The sequence below is a fragment of the Canis aureus genome, chromosome 11 (assembly GCF_053574225.1).
Source record: "Canis aureus isolate CA01 chromosome 11, VMU_Caureus_v.1.0, whole genome shotgun sequence".
NCBI classification, from domain to species: Eukaryota; Metazoa; Chordata; class Mammalia; order Carnivora; family Canidae; genus Canis; species Canis aureus.
In genome coordinates this window covers 17,412,604-17,434,003 of record NC_135621.1, presented here as the reverse complement: position 1 = coordinate 17,434,003, position 21,400 = coordinate 17,412,604, and the positions used below count along the sequence as shown (strand labels likewise).

The following is a 21,400-nucleotide window of genomic DNA, read 5'->3' as shown; positions in this document are numbered from 1 at the left end:
AGTGTGTATTTAATGTTCTAAGTTTTGGTCTGGGTGGTGATTAAATAGATAAATTTGGAAAATTTCATAAAGCTGTACACTAAAGATTGGTGTGGTCCTTATTACAAGTGTGATTTATTTCATCAAATAAAACCATGTTATTCATAATGTCAAAGCTATGGCAAAGAAGAAAAGGATAATATATATGGCATCTTCACCAAGAACATGAGGATGGAAAGCTTTCTTGAGAAACACGGAAGGCTCGGGCCTGGGTGGTTCCGTCAGTAGAGCGTCCGACTCCTGATCCCAGCTGAGGTCATGGTGTCAGGGTCTTGGGATCCACCCTGGGTTAGGCTCCCTGCTCAGTGGGGAACCGGCTCGACCCTGTGCCCCTCGTCCCCCACCCATGCTCTTTGTCTCTCTCTCTCTCTCAAATAAATAAAATCTTAAAAAAAAAAAAAAAGAAACATAGAACACTTATGGTACAGAAAGAAGCCGATACTACATCTACATCAGGAGCTTCTTTTCATCCAACGTGACTGATGAGCAATTCATATCCAGAATATATAAAACTCTTCTTATCAATAAAGAAAAAAATATCCAAAAACTCGTGGGGGAAAAAAAAAACTGGCAACATTCTTGAATAAGAACTTCAAGACAAGGAAAAATACAATTGACAGTAATAGCATCATATGGAAAGTTGGGCAACATCTTTAATAATCATATAGAAAACCTGGCAACTCCATGTGTTGGAAAACTTGTGGAACGAAGGCCATTTTCATACACTCCTGGCTTTTGTATGCCTTTTGATACCATTTTGAAAAACTGTTTGGAATTATCTGCCGCAGTTAAAGACATGCAGATCCAGTGAGCAAACAATTCTACTCTTGGAAGAGTTGCAAGGAAAGGCACGCCGGGCCCTGCATGGAGATGCCTGTGGCAGCACCGTTGTCCCAAGCATGGTTGTCCCAAGCTGGAAATGCTGGTCATCTCTATGAGAAGAGACATTAATTGTGTTATATTTTAAAAATGCAACATTATCTAGCAAAAAAGGTACACAGACGAAGCTAAATCCAACACCATTGGTGAATCTTTAAAAAAAAATATTGAGCAAACTAAGCACACTAAATAATATGTTCAGCATGATTTTATTGCTAAAAAGAACACAAACAGGGCAAAGTGTTCTGCTGTGATGCACACATGGGAGGTAAAACTAGGAAGAAAATCGCGGAAGTGATTACCGTAAAGTCAAAATAATATTAACCTCAAATGGGGAGAGAGGAAATGTCGTCGTCCAGAAACACATGGAGTTGACAGGCATGTTCTCTGCATTAAGGGGGAGGCTGGTTACCTTGATGGTCACTTTGTGATTATTCATTAAACTGTTTATTTATGTTTGATCATATCTGATGTGTTTATATTCCATAATAAAATTTAAAAAACCACCGAATCTTGTCCATAATCATGGGTGTGAGACCATCTGACGAACATGAGCACCGCCTAATTAATAAAATAAAATAATAAAAGTGGGCAAAAAACTCAGTTCTGTGTCATAACAACTGCCTCAACCCGACTTCAGTAGGAAATCTAATTGTGTTGTTAAGCCAGAAACATTCTGATCCTCAAATCCTTTGACATAAACAAAAGCTGGTTTAATATCTTTGGTAAGATTTCAGAGGGCAGGCAGAAAGAGCCAGAAAACTCTTTTCAATGTAATTAGGTAAAGATTGTGATTCTTGTGCTAAATATAAACGCAGACTTCATATTTGAAAAACAAAAAGCTAGACACATAATGCAGAATTAATTCAGAGGGAAAATACTTATTTCAGTCCCAAGTTTTCTCTAAATTTGCTTTGAATTCTGTTTCTGCATCACAGAGGATCATGGAGAGGGAGGAAAAACTGAATGGGGAGAAATCAGGGAGACAGACCATGAGAGACTTAACTCTGGGAAAGAAACTGAGGGGGAGGGGAGGGGGGTGAGGTGGGGAGTGGGGTCACTGGGGGACAGGCATGAAGGAGGGCACGTGATGGGATGAGCACTGGGTGTGATATCCAACTGGTGAATCACTGAGCCCTACCTCTGAAACTAATAATAGGCTATAAGTTAATTAATTGAATTTAAATTAAAAAAGTCCATTTCTACTTTTTTAAAATACCCAAATGCTGTAACTAGTGTTACATTTTAAAATAAATAAATAAATAAATAAATAAATAAATAAATAAATAAATAAAAAGACAAAAAAAGGCCTTCATCGTTCACAATATCAAGTATTTCTTTTAAGATTTTTAAAAATCTGTTTATTCATGAGAGACACAGAGAGAGAGAGAGAGAGAAGCGGGCTCCATGCGGGGAGCCCAATGTGGGACTCAATCCCAGAACCCCAGGATCACACCCTGGGCCCAAGGCAGATGCTCAACCGCTGAGCCCCCCAGGTGTCCCTCCAGTATTTTTTCACTCTACACTCCACTCTGAATTTCTACCCTATGAACCCATAGTTTTGATATTATCAATCTTCTGGAGGATTTTGGGGGAAATGCTGAGGGTTATCCAACCACATTCTGATAACCACTGTAGCTGTCTCTAAATTAATATCATCACTCTATTATTTTTAAATTCTTCAAGCAATGAAGGAGATTCAAAAATGTGGAAATATGAGGAGAACTTGTAGAATGATGGGACTGTTCTAAAACTGAATTATAGTGATGATTCCACGACTGCAAATTTACTAAAACTCATTGAATTAAAAACTTACACTTGGCGAATGTTGCAATATATAGGTTATGCCTGTAGATATTGTGGAATATAATCTCATCTTTCATTTGTAAAATCATCACATGGTGAACCTGACTTTGTGATTTTGCATTTATTGTAACTTGTGACTTGTTTAAAAGTTTGATTTTAAAAGTGGTAGGACAATGCAGGGATTAGAAACACAGGTTCTTGCTTAACCCCGAATTCATGGATTTAATTCCAAATACCTCTCTGGCTACTCTAGAAGACTGTGTTTCCTCTTCTGTAAAAAGGAGAAAATAATAATACCTCATCTAATGACTTCTTTTTTTTTTAAGATTTTATTCATTTATTCGTGAGAGACACACAGAGAGAGGCAGAGACACAGGCAGAGGGAGAAGCAGGCTCCACGCAGGGAGCCCTACGTGGGACTCGATCCCAGGACCCTGGGGTCATGCCCTGGGTCCAAGTAGGATGCTCAACCAACTGAGCCACCCGGGTGTCCCCTAATAGCTTATTCTAAGTAGTAACTGAGTTAATGTGTCTAGATGTGCATAGAGTAGTGTGATTACCTGGTAAGTACCAGGTAAGTGTTAGCTATTATTCTATATGCCAAGTTAAGGAGACAGGTGATTGCTGAAGTTAAAGATACAAAAGTAAAATAATAAATTTGATAGAGAAAGATATGAGAGAAGGGAAATAAAAAGGAATGTGCTAATCTTCTTAAAGTAAATAAATCTAATCCTTGAGGTAAGACATAAATAAGCAATGACTAAAATCAATCCAGGTGTATTTATAAGTGGTGGACTGATGAATGATGTTGTCAGTAATTAGGGAGATCAAAAATTCAATCTTTTTGGCTACTTCTGTTATTGTTTTACAGTAGGTAAAATAATTTGGAGAAAAAGATGGTCCGAAGTAATAAAGGTTGGAGAGTTGATATTATAGACTTGCATGGCTGTTGATGAGAAATAGAGAAAGATGCCAAACAGGAATACAGAAGAAGAAAACCAAATGTAATTGAAATCTGGTTCAAGTTGTAGACTATGACTTTTTTTCAAAAATTTTTTAAAGATTTCATTTTTAGGTAACCTCTACACCCAATGTGGTGCTCAAACTTGCAACCCTGAAAATCAAGAGTCATGTGCTTTTCTGACTGAGCCAGCCAGGCACTCCTATTTTTTTTTAATTTTTTTTTTAAATTCGTTTAACGTTAATGGAAGTATATTCCTTCAACAATCTCAATAGACAAAATGACAAAAGTATTTTACTAAAACTGATCCTCTTACTAATTATTAAAACCAGTTTTTTGAGCGTTCAATAGCCATTATAATTGACTAACATTCATCTAGTCCCTGTGAAATAATTCTTCTAAGTCAACCATGATAATTTCTTCAACTTTGCCAGTGTTTAGAGATGGCCAAGTTTAACATCAGACAACGAAATGCAGCTGAATGTTCACTTTGAACTTTTAAAGAACTGAATTCCTTTGCTGTTGGGTGTGGAAAAAAGATGCTTGTTTCCTAGTATCTGTTAGCAGACATCTCATGTTCATGAGAACCACCCTCAAGATGAATGTAGTTTGTGATAGAAGGCAAAGACCAAGAGATAACCTTGGGTCTTCATAAAACCCTATAAAAATCAAGTCAAATATCCCAGAAGATTGGCCTAACGCTAGACTGCCTATTATATGAGTTGATATATTTTCTCATTCCTAAATACAATTTAAGTTGTGGTTTCCATTACTTAGAGTGAAATAATTTAACCTAATACAAAATAGGTATCTGGAAATATTCTTCAGACATTCATCATAAAGTATAAAGAAAAAAAGATGTTATTTAATTAAAATAGGATTGTTATATTTACGTATGTAATTGAATTTACATTTAATTATCATTGTGTAATCACTTCACCTGGAAATCATGGGTTCCTCCCATACTGAATATCCCAAAGGAGCTACGAGGATCACTGGATCTCTGGAATTCGAAGCATCTGAGTAGAAAATCAATCGTACAAGTTCACGTTTGGCCAAAAGTAGTTCTTAGCAAGGATATGGATCATAAATATGATGAAATCGAAACAATCCTACAAATAAAAGAATTAAAAATTCAGAAAATGTATCTGATAATGTGGTAAGAAACTTGCATTTGCTTCTGTCCTATTTTTAGCAGTTCTTTCTAATAGAAATCCACCAAAGAAAGCGTTTGATTTGACTGCATAAGTTTGAATCATGGCAGTGACTCTGGATTATAAATGGCCTACAAATTACAGGAGAAGGTTTACATTCTCCTAACTGCATTTGACTTTTTTTTTTTCTCTTGACTTATAGGCAATCTTCTTAGCGTACCTCATTGCATTATTCTCAGAGTACATTAATCTCACCGCTTTTAAAAATAAACATATGCCAGACTTCTCACATCAATTGTACCTGAAGCAAATCTTCTGAAATTGTCCCTTTAAATGTATTTTATTCTTGGGTATAATTAGAAGAAATAAAAGTGAACATAAAGCTAAATTCAGTTCTTATATCTTAATATAACAATATCCAAGTATTCTAACACAAGTGTCCTTTAATTTCTTCTTAAATAAATGATAAAACTATACTAGAGCATGTGATTCGTGAGTTAAAACTTTCGTCCTTCCTTAGGTATGTGCATGGGCTAGAAACACATTAATTAAATTCAGATCACATCATAATGCCATTCCCTTAGAGAACAGAAAGGTGAAGTGTCACTCAGCATGGTTTTACCAAGCCAAAAAAAAAAAAAAAAATCAGCATTAAATGCAATTTCTTCCAATATCATATGATGCTCTTTCATTCTAGGAAATCATTCGGGCTTGACAGCAAGAAAACACTTTTAAATTGGAAAATCCTTTAGTTTTCAAGCTTTTCCTCTGGTTCTTATTTCCCTTTTACATTCTGAGGTCAGTAACGTTCCACTCAAGTACACTGCTCAGAGTTTTTGTGCACCATTCTCCATGTGCTTATTTCCCACTTGAGTGCCATCTAGAAGGGAATGTTAACCTATCTCTACTTCTAAAAAATAATTATTATTTCTCCATGATTGATATAAATTATTAGATTGAACTACAGGACATTATCAACATTCAACCACTTTGATTTACAAAAACAGTACTTTTAGGTGGATCACACTAATATAATCAAAATGTTGAGACATTCATCATATCAGAAAAAGCTGATCTAATGTGATCCATGATAGAAGTTAATTCTCTTAATTTGTAATATTTCTGATATTTTAACTTCCCTATTCTTAGACTTCTTTGCTCCATAGAATGGATAGTCATTACATTGCCCTGATATTATTTTCCTCTCTGCTAATTTAAGCGACTATTTTAATCTGAGTTTGGTGATGAAAATAGTACTACCAGAAATGGTGTTATATGAAGATTTAAGCTAATATATTTCTAGTGGAAACTGGGGGAATAGGGATAGATAAACCCAGAGCGGGAGCACTGGAAATAGTTATTAATGATGTTGGCTGATGCATAGGTCGAGGAGGATGGGAAAGAAGCCACAGACCCGAGGGAATTTGCTCAGCTTTATTCTGTTCTCCCCAGGGCTGCAGATCAGAGAGGTGCTGGCCTGTTGTGTCTGACCTGTACTATGTAAGTCTGCTCAGTCCACTTCCACTTTCCTGATTTCATTCAGGTTCCTCTTCATGGGAGAACCTGACCCGTGCTAATACATCAGAGGGGATTCCACTGAAAGCATGCCTTTGCCTTCCAAGGTACTCTTGGTAATTCTAAGGTGACCAGTCATAGTTTACCACCGACAGAGAAGCCCAGGTTCATGTGAGTGGTCACTCCAAGACTTTCATCTCCAGGGGACTATTGCTTTTCTCAAAAAAAAACTAATAATGTAAACTTATCACTGAGATACTCCATACCCATAGTCTCTCTCTCTCTCTCTCTCTTGCACAGAACTCAAAGATCTTGCCAATAAATTAAGTGCAAATGCTTTTCCTAGATCTTTAGAACATATTGACCCTTTCTGGCCCACAGCCATAATGAGCAAAGTAATCAATAGGAGCTAAAGCATATGGCAGGCTTAATAATAGAACATCTCTCTTGCAGTCTGAGAGAAAGTTGTTCTGTCTGATTGGCGTCTACAAGGGTAATAAATCCCTCATCTGTCTGTTCACTGCTAAGGCCCTCTACTCTGTGTAGAGGGTTAGTGAAGTATGCACGCATTAAAGCCACCCCCCCCCCATTAGAGATATCACCTAATAACCATTAAAGTAAGTAAATACTGGGACACCTGAGGGGCTCAGTGGTTGAGCGTCTGCCTTGGGCTCAGGGGGTGACCCCAGGGTCCCGGGATCGAGTCCCACATTGGGCTTCCCTGCATGGAGCCTGCTTCTCCCTCTGCCTGTGTCCCTGCCTCTCTCTGTGTGTCTCTCATTAATAAATAAATAAATAAAATCTTAAAAAAAATGGATCAAGGCACTTGGCTCTAAATGTTGGTGGTTTCTGTCATTATTGAAATAGAACATTAGATATCTTACACTGTATTTAAATTAAAATTAGAAATATCTGTACCAAAATATTTTTATTTTAGAATAGACTTAGACTTACAGAAAAGTTGCCCAGATAGTAACAGGTTGCTCTATATTCTATGCTATTTCTTTTATTATTACTATCATACATTCATATGTTATATTTGTCACAATTACACTGAGGTTGATATGTTATTATTAACTAGAGTCCATACTTTCTTCAAACTTTATTTCCGTAGTGTTGCCCTAATCTTCTTTTGCAGGATCCCATCTGAAATATTACATTACATTGAGTCATCGTGTCTATGTAGGCTCCACTTGCTTGCCACAGTTTCTTAGATCTTTGTTTTTGATGACTTTGATAGTTTTAAAGATTACCGGTCAGGTATTTTGTAGAATGTCCCTTAATTCGGCTTTGTCTGATGTTTTTCTCATGGTAAGACTAGAGTAATATGTACTTGAATGTTATCCCTGAGGAAAATTTTAAAATTAAATCACTCAAAAATTATAATCTTGGGAAGAAATGTAAATTTGTAGAGAAAGGAATGGTATATTAGTACGTATTATATAATAAATATCTAGTAGCCCAAAAAGCAGATTTTCAAACTTTTGGAAATGTCAATCCATAATACATATATGTTACATTGTACCTCAAGAAACATACACACAGGTAAAAAAAAAAAAATAAAAAAAGTCATATAGTCTATTTAAAAAAATATTGAAATCCATTAAATTCATTTTATAATCAGCTACTATACCATGACTTGCAGTTTTAATAGACTGAAGAAATCAAATAGGGCCTTTTCTCTCTCTCCTCTCTACTTCATAGCTTTGGAGAGCATTTGACTGAATATTACCAAAGACAGAGGGAAAAAATGAGAAAAAAAATATTGGAGAAATGATATAATATCTAATAATATAAAGTTCCCTAAAGAATTTCTTTACATATGTTGGAAACTCAAAAGGCTGAGTGAGAAGAAAATAAATACATGTTTTGGTAATTTTCATAATGGCCATTACAGTTAAATTAGGTGAATCAAGAATAAAGAAGTTAATTGCATGGATAAAGGTTGTACAATAAGTCAGTAGTAAAGCGGGAAATAAAAACCAGGCATGTGTTCCCGGCAGCCGCTATCACACACGTCCCACAAATAGTTGACTTAGTAGTAAATCACATTCTCTTTAGTGCTTCTTATTACACAGGTCTGCATTTTCACTCTAAAAAAGAAAATGAGTATGGGGAATTCAAAACTAGGTGCAAATGATTTTGGTCCTCAATTTCATTTCTCTATCGAATATGAAAAAAAAATTGCAAGAGTCATGTAAAAATGTCTATGTTTCAAGTGACTTGCACTATAGCAGTCCCCACGGCACAGTCACACACTCGAGCTAAAAGGTAATATTACAGGGATCATTTCCAAATGGAGATAAAAATAAGAGAAGAATGTTTCATCCTGAGTCCCATTAGGAAGGGAGGCTCAGAAGCATGTTCCCTTATCACCTCTGTTTGCATAAAGAGGAGGATGCACATCTAGGAGGAAGTTTTCAGAAAGGGCACATGGGGCAGGGAGGTATCAAGTGGCTGGAGGACGGTCTAGGCACATGAGGAATTCTCATGCACGTATTTGGGGAATCTTATGACGTCAACTCTTGTTGAGGAGCCCAAAGAGTAGCTCATTATCATGCATTTTAATGCCACAAGAGAGACGTGGGTTCATGGGTTCGGTTCCCAGTGTCAGCAGCTACCTCTCCAGGCTATTGGCACACATCATGTAGTGGGGTTGCCTGGGAAACAGAACAAAAACAAAAGCTGGAGGCCAGGAAGTAGGACATGTTGCTCATGGACAATCCTGCTAGCCGAGAAAGGGTCTGCAAGCTGATGGGGCCTCTGAGATGTCCTGTCAGGGGCACGTAAATGCGGACAGCGAGAAGGGGTAAAGTTATGTAGGTGAGCATGAATGCCCTTTGCACTTGGCCATTTCTTGTCTACATGCAGGTAAGAAATAATTACAGCTATTTCAAGCCACTAAATTATCTACCATTTATTTGTATAAATTAAAAAAGTCCTAATTAAAAAAAAAAACACTTGGTTTTTTGACTTCTGCTTGGCTAATTTTTAAGATGTTCTTTGGTTTAGTTACTTTGAATTTATAGTGTTGGTAGCTTTAGAGACGACTTAGTATTCCCTCTAATGGTGATGATTTTTCAATTTTTAAAAACATCTCAACAGGACTTTTCCATATTAAAACAAGCTTGACAGAACAAAGAACTAGAATCTTTAAACGGGTCTTTATTATATTTATAAGCAATGTAAGAGTAAACAACAAAAGAACAAAAGGAAATTTTCAGTAAGGCACGACGGTATTCTGACACATGACTAAGTCAGTGGTTTATAATCTTGATTTAATTAATTCTTACAGAAAAAAATTAATTCTTACAGGAAACCCAAAGTTAAGTATAAAACTATGGGTAAATATGTATTTGTGCAGTTTTTTTTCATAAAGTAAAGGTGCCTACTTCTTTTTATAGTTTTTAAAGCCAAGTGGATCCCTGACCAAAGGTAGCCAAAATTCCCCTTTTCCTCCAAGGACATCAGGTTCATGTGAGTTTTGCCAAAATTAAAAAAACAAAAAACAAAAACACTACATCATCTATATCTTATGCAAATTGTTTCAGAAAATTAAAATGAAGGAAACATGTCCGACTTATGCAGGATGCCAATTTAAACTTGATACTAAAAAGAAAGAAAGAAAGAAAGAAAGAAAGAAAGAAAGAAAGAAAGAAAGAAAAAGAAAGAAAGAAAAAATAAACTTGATACTATGATCAAATAAAGAGGCAGTTTAAAAAAAAGATAATTATAGACTAAGATTTCTTTGGATTGATTCAATATCTAAAACAAAAGATTTCCAACCACATTTCAATACTATAAAACTCAACCTAAAATTAGTTTCTGTAACAGATAAAACCCCAAATCTCAGTAGTTTAACACAAGGAGTCTTACTTATTTATTTGTTACTCAGGTAAAGTTTGGGGTAGGGACGGAAGGTGGGGTAACCTGTGCAAGCAGTCGTTACCGAGCCCAGGTCCTGCTCTCATCAGTTGGTAGCTTCTTCTCGGGTCCTGCTGGGTGACAGTCTAAGGTCAATAGGTGGTGAAAATGACAGGTGATAATTCCATGGGGAAAAGGAGAGGCTGTTCAACGGAAGGATTTTGCAAAAATTGCTTATCAATATGAAAAAAAAAATGGAATTAAATACCTACATAGTTCCTAACGCGAATCCATTGCTACAAGAATGTGAGGCGACTTTTCCAGTAGATCCCAGTGTCTTAACACCTGGTTCAGGGAACGGGCACGGCCATCACCTGGGCTGCTTTCTGTAGGTCACACGGTCACAGAGACCAGATCCCAAGGGAAGGGGCACTCATCACTCAACTGGATGAGAGAAATATCAAAGAATTGTGGCTCCTGTTTGAAGACTGCTACAAGTGTCTCCTGATATTTGGGGCTGAATTGTATTGTTTACAAGGAGGACCAGAGCTTAGAGGGGGGGATAGAAGAAAGCAGCAAAAGAGCAAAGGCAGCGGGGCTGGACACAAAACCCGCAAACCTCATAATGACTGTCTCTATCAGGACCTTTTTTTGAAACTGCTTCCGCTGTTTCTATATTTTATCTTTGAAAAAGATTAGAAACATTAGTCGTGCACAGGACACAGTTATTAGCAAATCAGCCTAGTGTACTTCGATAGAGCGATCTTTCACTTCTGATTGCTATTTTTTGTTCGTTTGTTTTAAATGAGTCACTTTGGCAGAGTTCCACTCGTCTGCACTCGTAACAATACTTTTGCCATTATAAATTAAATAAACAGATAGCAAATTATTTTACATTTCAAACGTAAAGTATGAAGTTTCAAAAAGAGAATGTACATTTTGTTACCCCGGGCAACATCTACCCTTCGCTCAGTTATTTGACGGCCCCTTCAAATCAGAAATCTGAGGATACACAAGGAAGGCAAAACGTAGAAGACTATTTCCTTGTTAACCATTCTGTGCACGCTAAAATAAGCATGCAAGACATTTTTAAAAAGAACAAAACAAAGGGAAACAGCAGGCCACCCTTTGGTACAACATTCTGAGCTGAGGAGACTGTCGATTTCACGCTTATTCACAAATTATCACCAAAGTCTTAAGAATATGTAGATTCTAGTTTACCTATAAAAATAAATAATAAAAAAATTAAAAAATTAAAAATATATCAAAAAAATAAATAATATATTTTATTTTCTGATAGAAAGCGGCATTAAAAGGACTTTGGAAAAAAAAAAAAAAAGGTTTTGGCTCATGACCATGCTGACACTGAGACACTATCTTTTTTTTCCTTGAGAAGTATCTGGGTTTTTTTTTTGTGTGTGTTCCATAGGTACTATTTTTATTAGGTTTTATCATCAAGTCAATAACTCATATAATTATTAGATTTGTAAGTTGTCTGTTGATTGTGTAAGTAGGCTTCATAAATGATCTCCCACTTTTCCCCTGTATGTTGGAATAGTTTGCGTAAGGGTGGCATTTTTTATTTAAATTTTGGTAAAATTTGCCAGTGATGCCATTAGGTCGTGAAATTAGCTTTGTGGGAATATTTTTTTGTTTAAATTTTGGTAAAATTTGCCAGTGATGCCATCAGGTCGTGAAATTAGCTTTATGGGAATATTTTTATTATTAATTCAGATTCTCTAGTAATATAGGCGTTTCAATATGTTTTGAAATGTTGAGGTTTTCTATGAATTTGCCCATTTCGTTTCAAACTTCAAATTTATTGAAACGAAGTTGGTGTAATATCTTCTCATTGCTTTTTCGATGCTTATGAAGAGTAAGGCCTATAGAGAGCATTCATATACGATATTGAATACTTGTGCTTTATACCTTTTTTTTTTTCTTGATCGACTGCACCAAATCTTTACCAATTGTCAGAGAACCACTTTCTGACAATTTTACCACCGTCCATCTTCAATATCTCAGTCACAAAGCAGACAGGATGGATCAGGATAAAAATGTCTCTTCCGACACTCAATGACTCAAAACACCGTGTTAGATTTGGGGTAGGCTTATCTTCGCCAAGTTCCATATTTTATAGTTAGATGACATTTCTTCAAGATTTTTGTACTCAGTGGGCCTCTGGCCTTCTTCTATTCTATTTTATCGTACCTTGTCCTAGAGGGATTGTCACTGTCTGTTCATTTTGTTTTTCCAGAGATGGTTCAATCTGCCTTTAAACTGTTTTTTAAACACGACCTCGAAACAATGCCTAAGCGTCTGTTCCCCACAAAGCTGATTTGGGTTGAGCTGCAGAATAGCACATCTAGAGACTATGTGACGGGACAGAGGTACAGGTAAGTGCTTGGGCCCAGGGCCTTCACAGGGGGGACACCTGCCCATCACCAGGAGTCAGCAGGTGGATCGGCAAAGGCCGATTCCAGAGATCCAGATAGTTGGCTAACACAAAACACACAAACAGCAGCAGGAAGAATGTTAGGGGACTACCGGCAGGCTCCAGAAGGTGTGAGGATCCGGATCAAGGAGAGAAAAGCAAGGTTCAAGCTCGAGGGGTGGGAGGAGCTCTAGGACAGGCAGTCAGGGAACAACTCTGGCCCAGGAGGCCGGGACATGTCCTTTTGGAGACCCATCCCCAGAACCAAAGCAGAAACCTAATTTCTTGACTTGGCCTGTGTGCTCAGAGCCAGATTGGAAGCAATGACCACTTGTTGCTGACCATCTGGCAGTGTGCTGAGTCCTTGCTGGCAAGGAGGAGCTTCGGGTCGGGGAGCAAAGGCCGGGGGAGCTGAATGCCAGCGAGTCTGGCCAAAGGAGGGGCCCAGAGCCAGATGCCCAGGACATGAGCCCCTTCCCTGCACATGTCTTTTACTTCCTTTTAATTATATCTTAAATGAGGGACATTGGAACTTTCTGGTAGTAGATCTTCTCCTACGATTAAGCAGAACATGTTATATGTAAAATAATCTTTGTTCCTTACCAAGCATTGTTGACAACAAATGAAACCTGAGGCAAATTTGATTTCTCAAAACTTACAGTGTCTACCCTGCAGGAAGCCGACGATTAAAATGTTTTCCCCAGCCATTTCAAACCGGGGGCCACATCCTCCAAAATCAAGAAATGCAAACTACCTTTAAACTTGAAATACTGCCCTGTGACTCAAATTTCATACTTAAAATGCTCCTTTTAAAGGAAAAAAAAAACCCTGTCAAAACTTGTTAAATAATATTTTCAAGAAATGTGGTATTTTCTCACTCTTTTACGGAGACCCCATTATTATTAAATCGGTCTGCCAAAGCGTATATTTACTTATTTTATTGTCTATTTGCAAATTGGTACAAAAGTTGATGTCGAGTCTTACTTATACAACACCACCTTCTTTAAAATTTTTGGTAAATTATTTCAAAAACACTAATTCTAAAGTACGCACTATTAAACAAATATTAATTCTGGATAATTCTGTATCCAGAATACAAAGTGGGGTATTGAACAAGGTGGGGGTAGTGACTAGAATATCACTTTTATTTCTATTTGTCACAGCTCCTATTCCAAATAAGATGCTGCTTCTCTCTTTCAGTTTTTGTATGAGCCTGTTGACTTTGCAATCTGAAAGCTCTTGATCTTTAATGATCTGTAACACATCTGTATGCATAATACTGTCTTCCAAACTCCTCAACAATACAAAAACATTAGGCACGTATCATGGAGCTCTTTTAATACATTTTCCATGCAACAGTGCTTTTCCAAAATGCAACCCATTTTTGCATAAAAAATAAGATTTTACTGTGTGAGGATAATCAGGTAGTTATGCTGAACTAATGAGCTTTTTCTTTCTCTGACAGTCCTCAGATACAGTAATTGGGGAATTTAGTCATTCTTTAGATCCAGAAATGATGAGTTTTCTACCTTTGGCCATCATGAAAGATTCCCTTACACCAGAACATCCTGGCCAGGCATCAACAGAGCAACAGTCCAATCCATTGGTTGTATTACATGAAATAATAGGCTGTCTGTCTATCCATTCATATAAAATCCTTCATTAAAACTAAGCCATTTTGTATATAATATAAATTGATTGTGCCTCCTTACTACTATTATTTTTATTACATAATGAATCTGAAAAGATGTGTTATTTTTCTTCTTTACAATACAGGACAGAATTTAAAGATAAAAAAAATGATCAAAGGGAAGTGATAATGTACTATCTGGGATAACTTGGCTTTTTTTTCTTTAAGGAAATATGTTTTCTACAACTTGGAATCACATTTTAAGAATTCTATTGTCATGGTTTTTAGACATTCCATCCTTCTTTCTGTTTATCTCGTGCGTGTCCTGACCGTGTTCCAGAATTCAGTTTGATGCTTCATAATCATACAAATCCCCTTGCTGCATTCTGAAAGGAATATTCAATTCAAAAAAGGATAGGAAGAGCCTGTGAAATTCATTTAGACTAATAGCATATTTATTTAGCACCAAAGGGCAACATTCTCATTATGAAAATATGTTTTATTTTTCCCCCAATATGACAAACAACCTAGTGTGAAGGTGGCAAATCTTCCACCTTTGGCTATTTTTCTCTGAGGCTCTGGCCTGCTTCTTAACTGTAGAAATAACTATCACTTTCCCATTTCTTTCCTTCTCTCAATTTCACGTCTTTCCATAGTTCTCTATATTCACTGTCAAAGACGTGAAAGCTTACGGGCCTCCCGTGTGTACCTCACATGAGAAGTGCAAGGAAATGATGGCATCTTACCTTCAAATCTATGTTTATGAGATTCAAAAATGATTATTTTTAAGTCCTTCTAATTCTGATAGAAGCATACTTGAAAAAAAAAAACAAAAAACAAAAAACCAAAACACAAAGCTGCTGTGCCTTGTTTCTTATTCTCTCCAGTGTCTGACTTGGGTGGAGTTCCCAGAAAATAAGATCAAGCTGATAAAAAGCTTGAGAGGAGGAAGCATGATTAACTTAAAGAGAAAAATCAGAAAATGAAAACAATGATCTGCCTGTTTAGCAACAGCAGACAACAACAAAAAACAACCCCAATGACCAAAGAAAGAAAGAAAGAAAAAAGTGTGTCTAAAACATGTTTTCTATATGCTAAATGTGCAAAAGGATGGCTTTTGGACAGCTATTGAACTCGCTCTGGGCTGAAGCATCGAATCCTTCCAACCCCATCAGTCAGACAATCAAGAAATCTTTACATTTAGCTGGATCTTTACTGCAGGGGTCTGGGTACCCACAGGCTTCCTTCTGGTCATGTGAAGCTCAATGCGGCCCACAGCACGTCGTGGGAATCAGGCCCTGGCAGGTGCTTTCTGGGGCTCCTGGTGCCAACAAGATGTCTTTGCTAGGTGAAAACAAATAAGGACCACATTTTTTTCTAGCCTGCAGAGATAAAAGCCTCCTGGAGATTGCTGAGAGTTGGATTGCTGTCCTAAAACCCTTCATTTTGTGCTCTTGTTCTGAGTTGTGTTTTTGTTGTCATTGGCTCCCTCCCTAGGAACTTGCTGTGCGCTCTGTTGGGGTAACCATGATGGGCAGGTGGTACGAGGAACCACCAGTTGATCCGCCAGTGGCCCGGGGGACTTTGGGGTTACCTGTACCACAAGAGGGTGGTGTAAATATTTGAAGACAAGGTGATAGATAGTTCATCCCCCATCCCCCCACCCCCACCTTGCTTCCCTGTTCCATTGGTCTCTGTGTTCTCAGCCTTTCACCTCTCCCCTTTCTCTAGACACAAATCCAAAAATCATTCTGTAAGTGGACACTGCTTGGCACTTCATCAGCTTCAAACGATGCCACCATCGTGGGCAGGGGCTTCGATGGAAGGAGAGTCTTGACTGACCCTCTGGCAAACATTTAGAAAATGTCTCCTCATCCCATAGATAAGACCATGGACTATTTTGTTAGCATTCAAGATGGATGAAATAGAAGGGACAGGGATTGGCTGAAGGTTACTATTCATTTGCAAACATATGTCATTAAAAGTTGCAAAAATACAGTGATTTCAAAAAAAATAAAAAAAATACAGTGATTTCATTTATGAATATTTTATCGAGGAAATTTTTATTGAATCTCCACTATACTCCAAGCACTAAGATGCAGCAGGGAGCCAGAGACGAAGTCTTGTTCTCATGGAGCTTAGGAGGAATGGGAAAGACAGAAACGGAGTGAATCTATAATAGATATGTATGTCATGTGATTATAAGTGTTGAGAAGGAGCATAAATCAGGTTAAAGAGACCTGATTTTCCCCCTATTCAAGGAAAAGGGTGGTGCTATTTAGATAAGGTGATTAAGAAAGACCCGTCTGAATCAAATATAGAAGCGAGTTTGTATTAATAGAATGGTATTTATCCATTCATTCAACAAATATTTATTGACTGCCTAGGAGGTCACAAAATAAGTGTTTTATTTAGTATTTATGTTATACTACGTACATTCTTCAGGCATTAGTTGTTGCCACTCCAGCATAACAATCTCTAATCTCTAGATTATAATAACAATCATAATAATCTCTAGATTAAGGTCTTAGGTTTTGATATCATACACCTACATTTGCATCTTACTGTACTATGGTGTGTAATGAGAAATTACTTAATTTCGCTAAGTCTCAGTTTTCTCATATATAAAATAACATCTATCTTAGTGACTTGTTATATGCATAACTGAAATAACCAATGAGAAGCACCGAGCATAATTCTTAAAACACAACTTACAATTATTGAATATTAGCTATTAAAACTGTTAAAGTCAATGCGTGGCCAGATCTTTCAAGTTAAAAATAAAATATCGATTACGTAACCACGGGAGCACTTATTTTATGTTATTAAAGCCTCCTGCTTATTTTAATGCTGGCATTTTAAAAATGAATAGTTATAAAATAACTATATAGCACGATATGAAAAAAAAAGTTATAGCAGCCATTACTTTTCTACAAATGGAAACAAGTTCATTATGAGGCCCCATTTTCAAGATATTAGTTCAAAGTAACCCAATTACTTTCAGAATCCTCTCTCTTTCTCTCTTTTTCTCCGGGTGATCCATTCTGCGAACTTTCCACCCCCAAGGTCCTCAGACTGAGTCCTTCTTGTCTCAACTTCAGATCCTCTTGACACTCCTGACTCCATCCTAAGCTAGAGAGGAGGCTTCACCTGTTTTCCTGGCACCACATAGGGCGCTGAGGCTGCTAGCAGCTCCTGATCTTGTGTTGGATAGAACGTGGATAAAAGGTTGACCTTCTTTCTGTGTTACATGCTCAGAATGGAGATAAGTCCATACCCAGGGATTCTCCTGTCCTCTCAGGCTTTCAGTATTGAGTACTTCTCACCCTAGGCCTGGTTTTGGCCTCTAGGTGGGACGGATATGATGGCCCCTTCCCAAACTACCTCTGGATCACTCCTATCCTAAACTCACTTTTAGCTTAGACCAGTGGTTCTCAAGCACAAATCAGAATCACCTGGAGGGCTTATGACACCATAGACTGCAGAGTTCTGCACCTGGAATTTCTGATTGAGTAGGTCCCAATGGAGCCAATAACTTGAAATTTCTAAGTTTCCAGGTCACATTAACGTTGTCATTCCAGGACTATGCTTGGGCAACTACCAACCTGGATGAATCCTTAACTTCCTTTTGGGCTGGAAGATCATCATGTTGGATCTTCTGTTCTTTATATTTTATGATATAAACTGTACTTCTCAGTCTTTCAAAATTGACCCTCAATATTTAAAGCTGAGCTTTTGGAGTTCTAAAAAACAAACAAACAAACAAACAAACAAACAAACAAAAACCCTTTTCTCTCTCACCGAAGTCCAGTTATTACAAATCAAAAGTAGTTTGTCTTTCAGGACAATGGCTTTTCTCCTTTTTTCCTCATTGTCTGTTGTATCTGTTTCAAACTAAGACTAATGAAATGGAACACCAGGAGGAAAGCCAGATTTTTTTTTCTTTTCTAATTTCAAATGTACTTTTCAGTTTGGAAAAAAACAATGCATCTGCATGTATTTAAAAAAATATCTACTGTTTAAGTATTCTCTATTTTAGCCTTCTGATTGCTAAATATGATTGAGTCACATAACAGTCTTCCAAACTCTGGAGGTATCATACTGTTACACAATTATGTTCTGTTAAATAACGCTTATGCAGATTACAAGTACTTAGCTAAGTTAATATGAGCAACCGTTTACAATCTGTTATATTTTGCTTATGGTAATTTTTAAGAGATTATGTTGGATGCACAAATAAGCTAGCTGAACCTGCTAAATGAAAGCGCATGCACTTAATCCTTTTTCTCTTACTGCATTTAAATGAGACCATAAGAACTGCTTTCTTAAAAGCATATCCCTAAGAGTTGAAATGAACACTCTGGCGATTGAGGAGAGTATCCGTTGGAAATGCAAAAAACAAAAAACAAAAAAACAAAACAAAAAAACCCCACCATATATATAAGCACTTATATACACATGTAAACACCCACTTATTTTGGTAAACTGTGATGAGACAAAGCCAGGTATAACACACACAAAAGATCTCCCTAACTTCATCTGAATAAATAAAGCAATGTATCATTCACTTATAATATTTCAGGCTTTAATCATCTTCTTTTTTTTTTTTTTGGATTAGACATGAAACGTGGGTGTTTTGTGTGTGTGTATGTGTGTGTGTGATTGGTTGTCTGGCAAACAGGCTCACTGTATCATAAATCCAGGGGGTGTGCTTCCCATATGGGTCTGCCCCTTGATCTGCAATGGCCCCAGGTTTTTTGTATGACATTTATGCCTCTGTGGTATCTGCACATAGTTAACATACTTTAATATCTGACCCTGACTATGGTAGTGGAATATGAAGCTAAAAAAGCCAACACATTATTTGAGGAGGACATTGTGAAAGCTGTCCTTCCCTTTGCAGGTGAGGTCACAACTTTCAGGTCATGCCTTTGTCCCTGGAGCTCTACCTCTATTAGCCTCTGTAATATTGATCTACAGAGATTTTCCCCCAAAATGATATCAGCCTATCTCTGATTCCTCCCAGCCAGCTGCCTGCTCCTATTTCTGTTTATTTCAAGCAATCAGCAACTCTTTTACATTTCTACAGGCTGAGTTTCTGTGGTCCAGTCTTTCTTTTGGCCGGAAAATATACTAGCCTCATTTGACAGCAGGTCTAGCAAGCATGGTTATAATACCAATTGATGCATTCTGGTCCAGGATTTTGATAATTTCAACTCCATTTTGCTAATTGAAGACAACATTAACACAGCGCTTGCCAATAAATCGTGTCCAAATACCGAATAAAGGGAGTGACGGTGTTCAAGGACTCGCTAAGCTCTGTGTATGCATTATTATTCTCAGACTCCGTGTTAATCTTCACTGCCTCCCGTGGGTACCACCTAGGCTGGAGAGCTGTTATTTTGCCTGCCCAACAAGCATTTCCCTTTCATTTGGTAAAAGCATCTTGCCTTTCTTTTGGAAGATAAATCTTTCCTCAATCTTCATCCCTGTGATTGGAAGGAGGCTGAGTCAACATTCAACATTAGCAAGACACGTGACCCAGATGTGGTCATTGAGGACACTTTGGTTTCCTCACTAAACTCATACTTCAGCTGCTCTTACATGTGGATTTTATTGTCAACAGGAAAAGGAAGTACTTTGTTTATTTGTTTTTCAAACAGCATCTAAAATGATACCATCTTGGTGTCACTGGTTATCACTTGGCTCTCTTTGCGGCTGAGTACAGTTGCCTGAAATAAAGTCAACAAAGATAAAAGCAAAGATATGATGAAGAGTCATCTTTACAGAACTCTTCTTGAATACCTCACGTGAACACCTACATCAGCCCATATCTAAAGCTCTTTCTACTCTTAGACTTCTCTTTATGGCAGCCAAACACTCCATTTTTTGCTTGCATTGACCTGAATCGGTTTCTACTACCCACAATGAAACCGTATCACAAAGCTCATTGATTAACAGTATCACTAATTCCAAACACTGGCATCAATAACAAAGACAAAAAAGACATTATAGAACCACAAAATTTAGGGCAAGACAGTGATCTATCTCATGGTAAGTTAGTAAATACGCTGCTTTCTTAGCATTAGCACCTAACATTTCATCTGTAGGGCGGCTAAGAAGCCATTTGGTGTGATATTTCCTCTTTAAGCCAACCTCTCTGATAGGGAGGTGGTATATAAATATAAGACACTGTGGTGGATACTGGTGATGAACTGCAGAGGGAATGGATTAGGGTGACAGCTCTGAGCCCTGTAGGTCAGGAGAGAGTTGCTGCCGGGATGATTGTCATTTCGTTGTATTTCATTGAGCCTTTAAACAATCCATAATTTATTGCTTGTCTTCCCCAATGTGTGTTTCCAGGGCAGAGTTAGCAACGTGGACTTTCCCAAACAACTTTATCAAGGTCTTTTATGTCTGCCTGTGAACCCCAAGGGAAGCATTTCCTTTAGGGTCCAAACTCCAGATCCCAGGCTTTTGTTTCATAACTGATCGGTGTGGAAGATGAGGGTGGGAAAGAGTTCATTTTTAACCTCAGTATCTTCGACTACATTAATACATTCAGGAACCGATACTTTTGCTGACTAGAATATTTCCCCAATATGTGTAGACAGTTTTTAAGATCTGAGAGTCCTCTGAATTGAATAAACATCCTTCTAACTCTGGTTGCTGTGCTTATTATCTGGGAGTCCTTGGAATATAAGTTCCTCTCATATAAACTAGAATAATCTTAATACACCATTTTATTGGGTGGTAGCCATTCCTAAATTAGATAGTGCTGATTAGTCTGCAAAACGCGATTTACTAGTATCAGCGTGAGCATTATAATCCAATGTAAACATAATCATCAAAAATGAGTCCAATTCTCAGGCAAAGGCTTTTAGTAATGATTTCTAAGATGTATGATTCATTAAAAAAATGTTCTCTGACTCATACATGCTATATCATGAAATTATTTGCCTGAAGTTACCGCTTGATTTATGTGTTCTTTCTGACCTCTCCCCCTCTATTTCCTACATGAATACATCACAAGCAAATTATTGGCCATATGTTTCTACTTGTACTCAGTGCCCAGAGTGTGCACATACATAAGATGGTTCCCACGAGGGAAGAAAAAT

General features: G+C 37.4%; 1 long non-coding RNA gene across 2 annotated transcripts; it reads right to left on the bottom strand.

Annotated features, from left to right (window-relative positions):
• Nucleotides 1-672: 672 nt before the first annotated feature.
• On the bottom strand, nt 673-17,741 carry LOC144323434 (uncharacterized). 2 transcript variants are annotated; one of them, XR_013388870.1, is made up of 3 exons: nt 17,281-17,741; nt 4,626-4,797; nt 673-971 (listed from the first exon to the last, which is right to left on the bottom strand). It is a non-coding gene; the product is annotated as an uncharacterized LOC144323434 (long non-coding RNA). The 2 variants fall into 2 exon arrangements; XR_013388869.1 differs by having other exon boundaries at nt 17,433-17,738.
• Nucleotides 17,742-21,400: the final 3,659 nt, after the last annotated feature.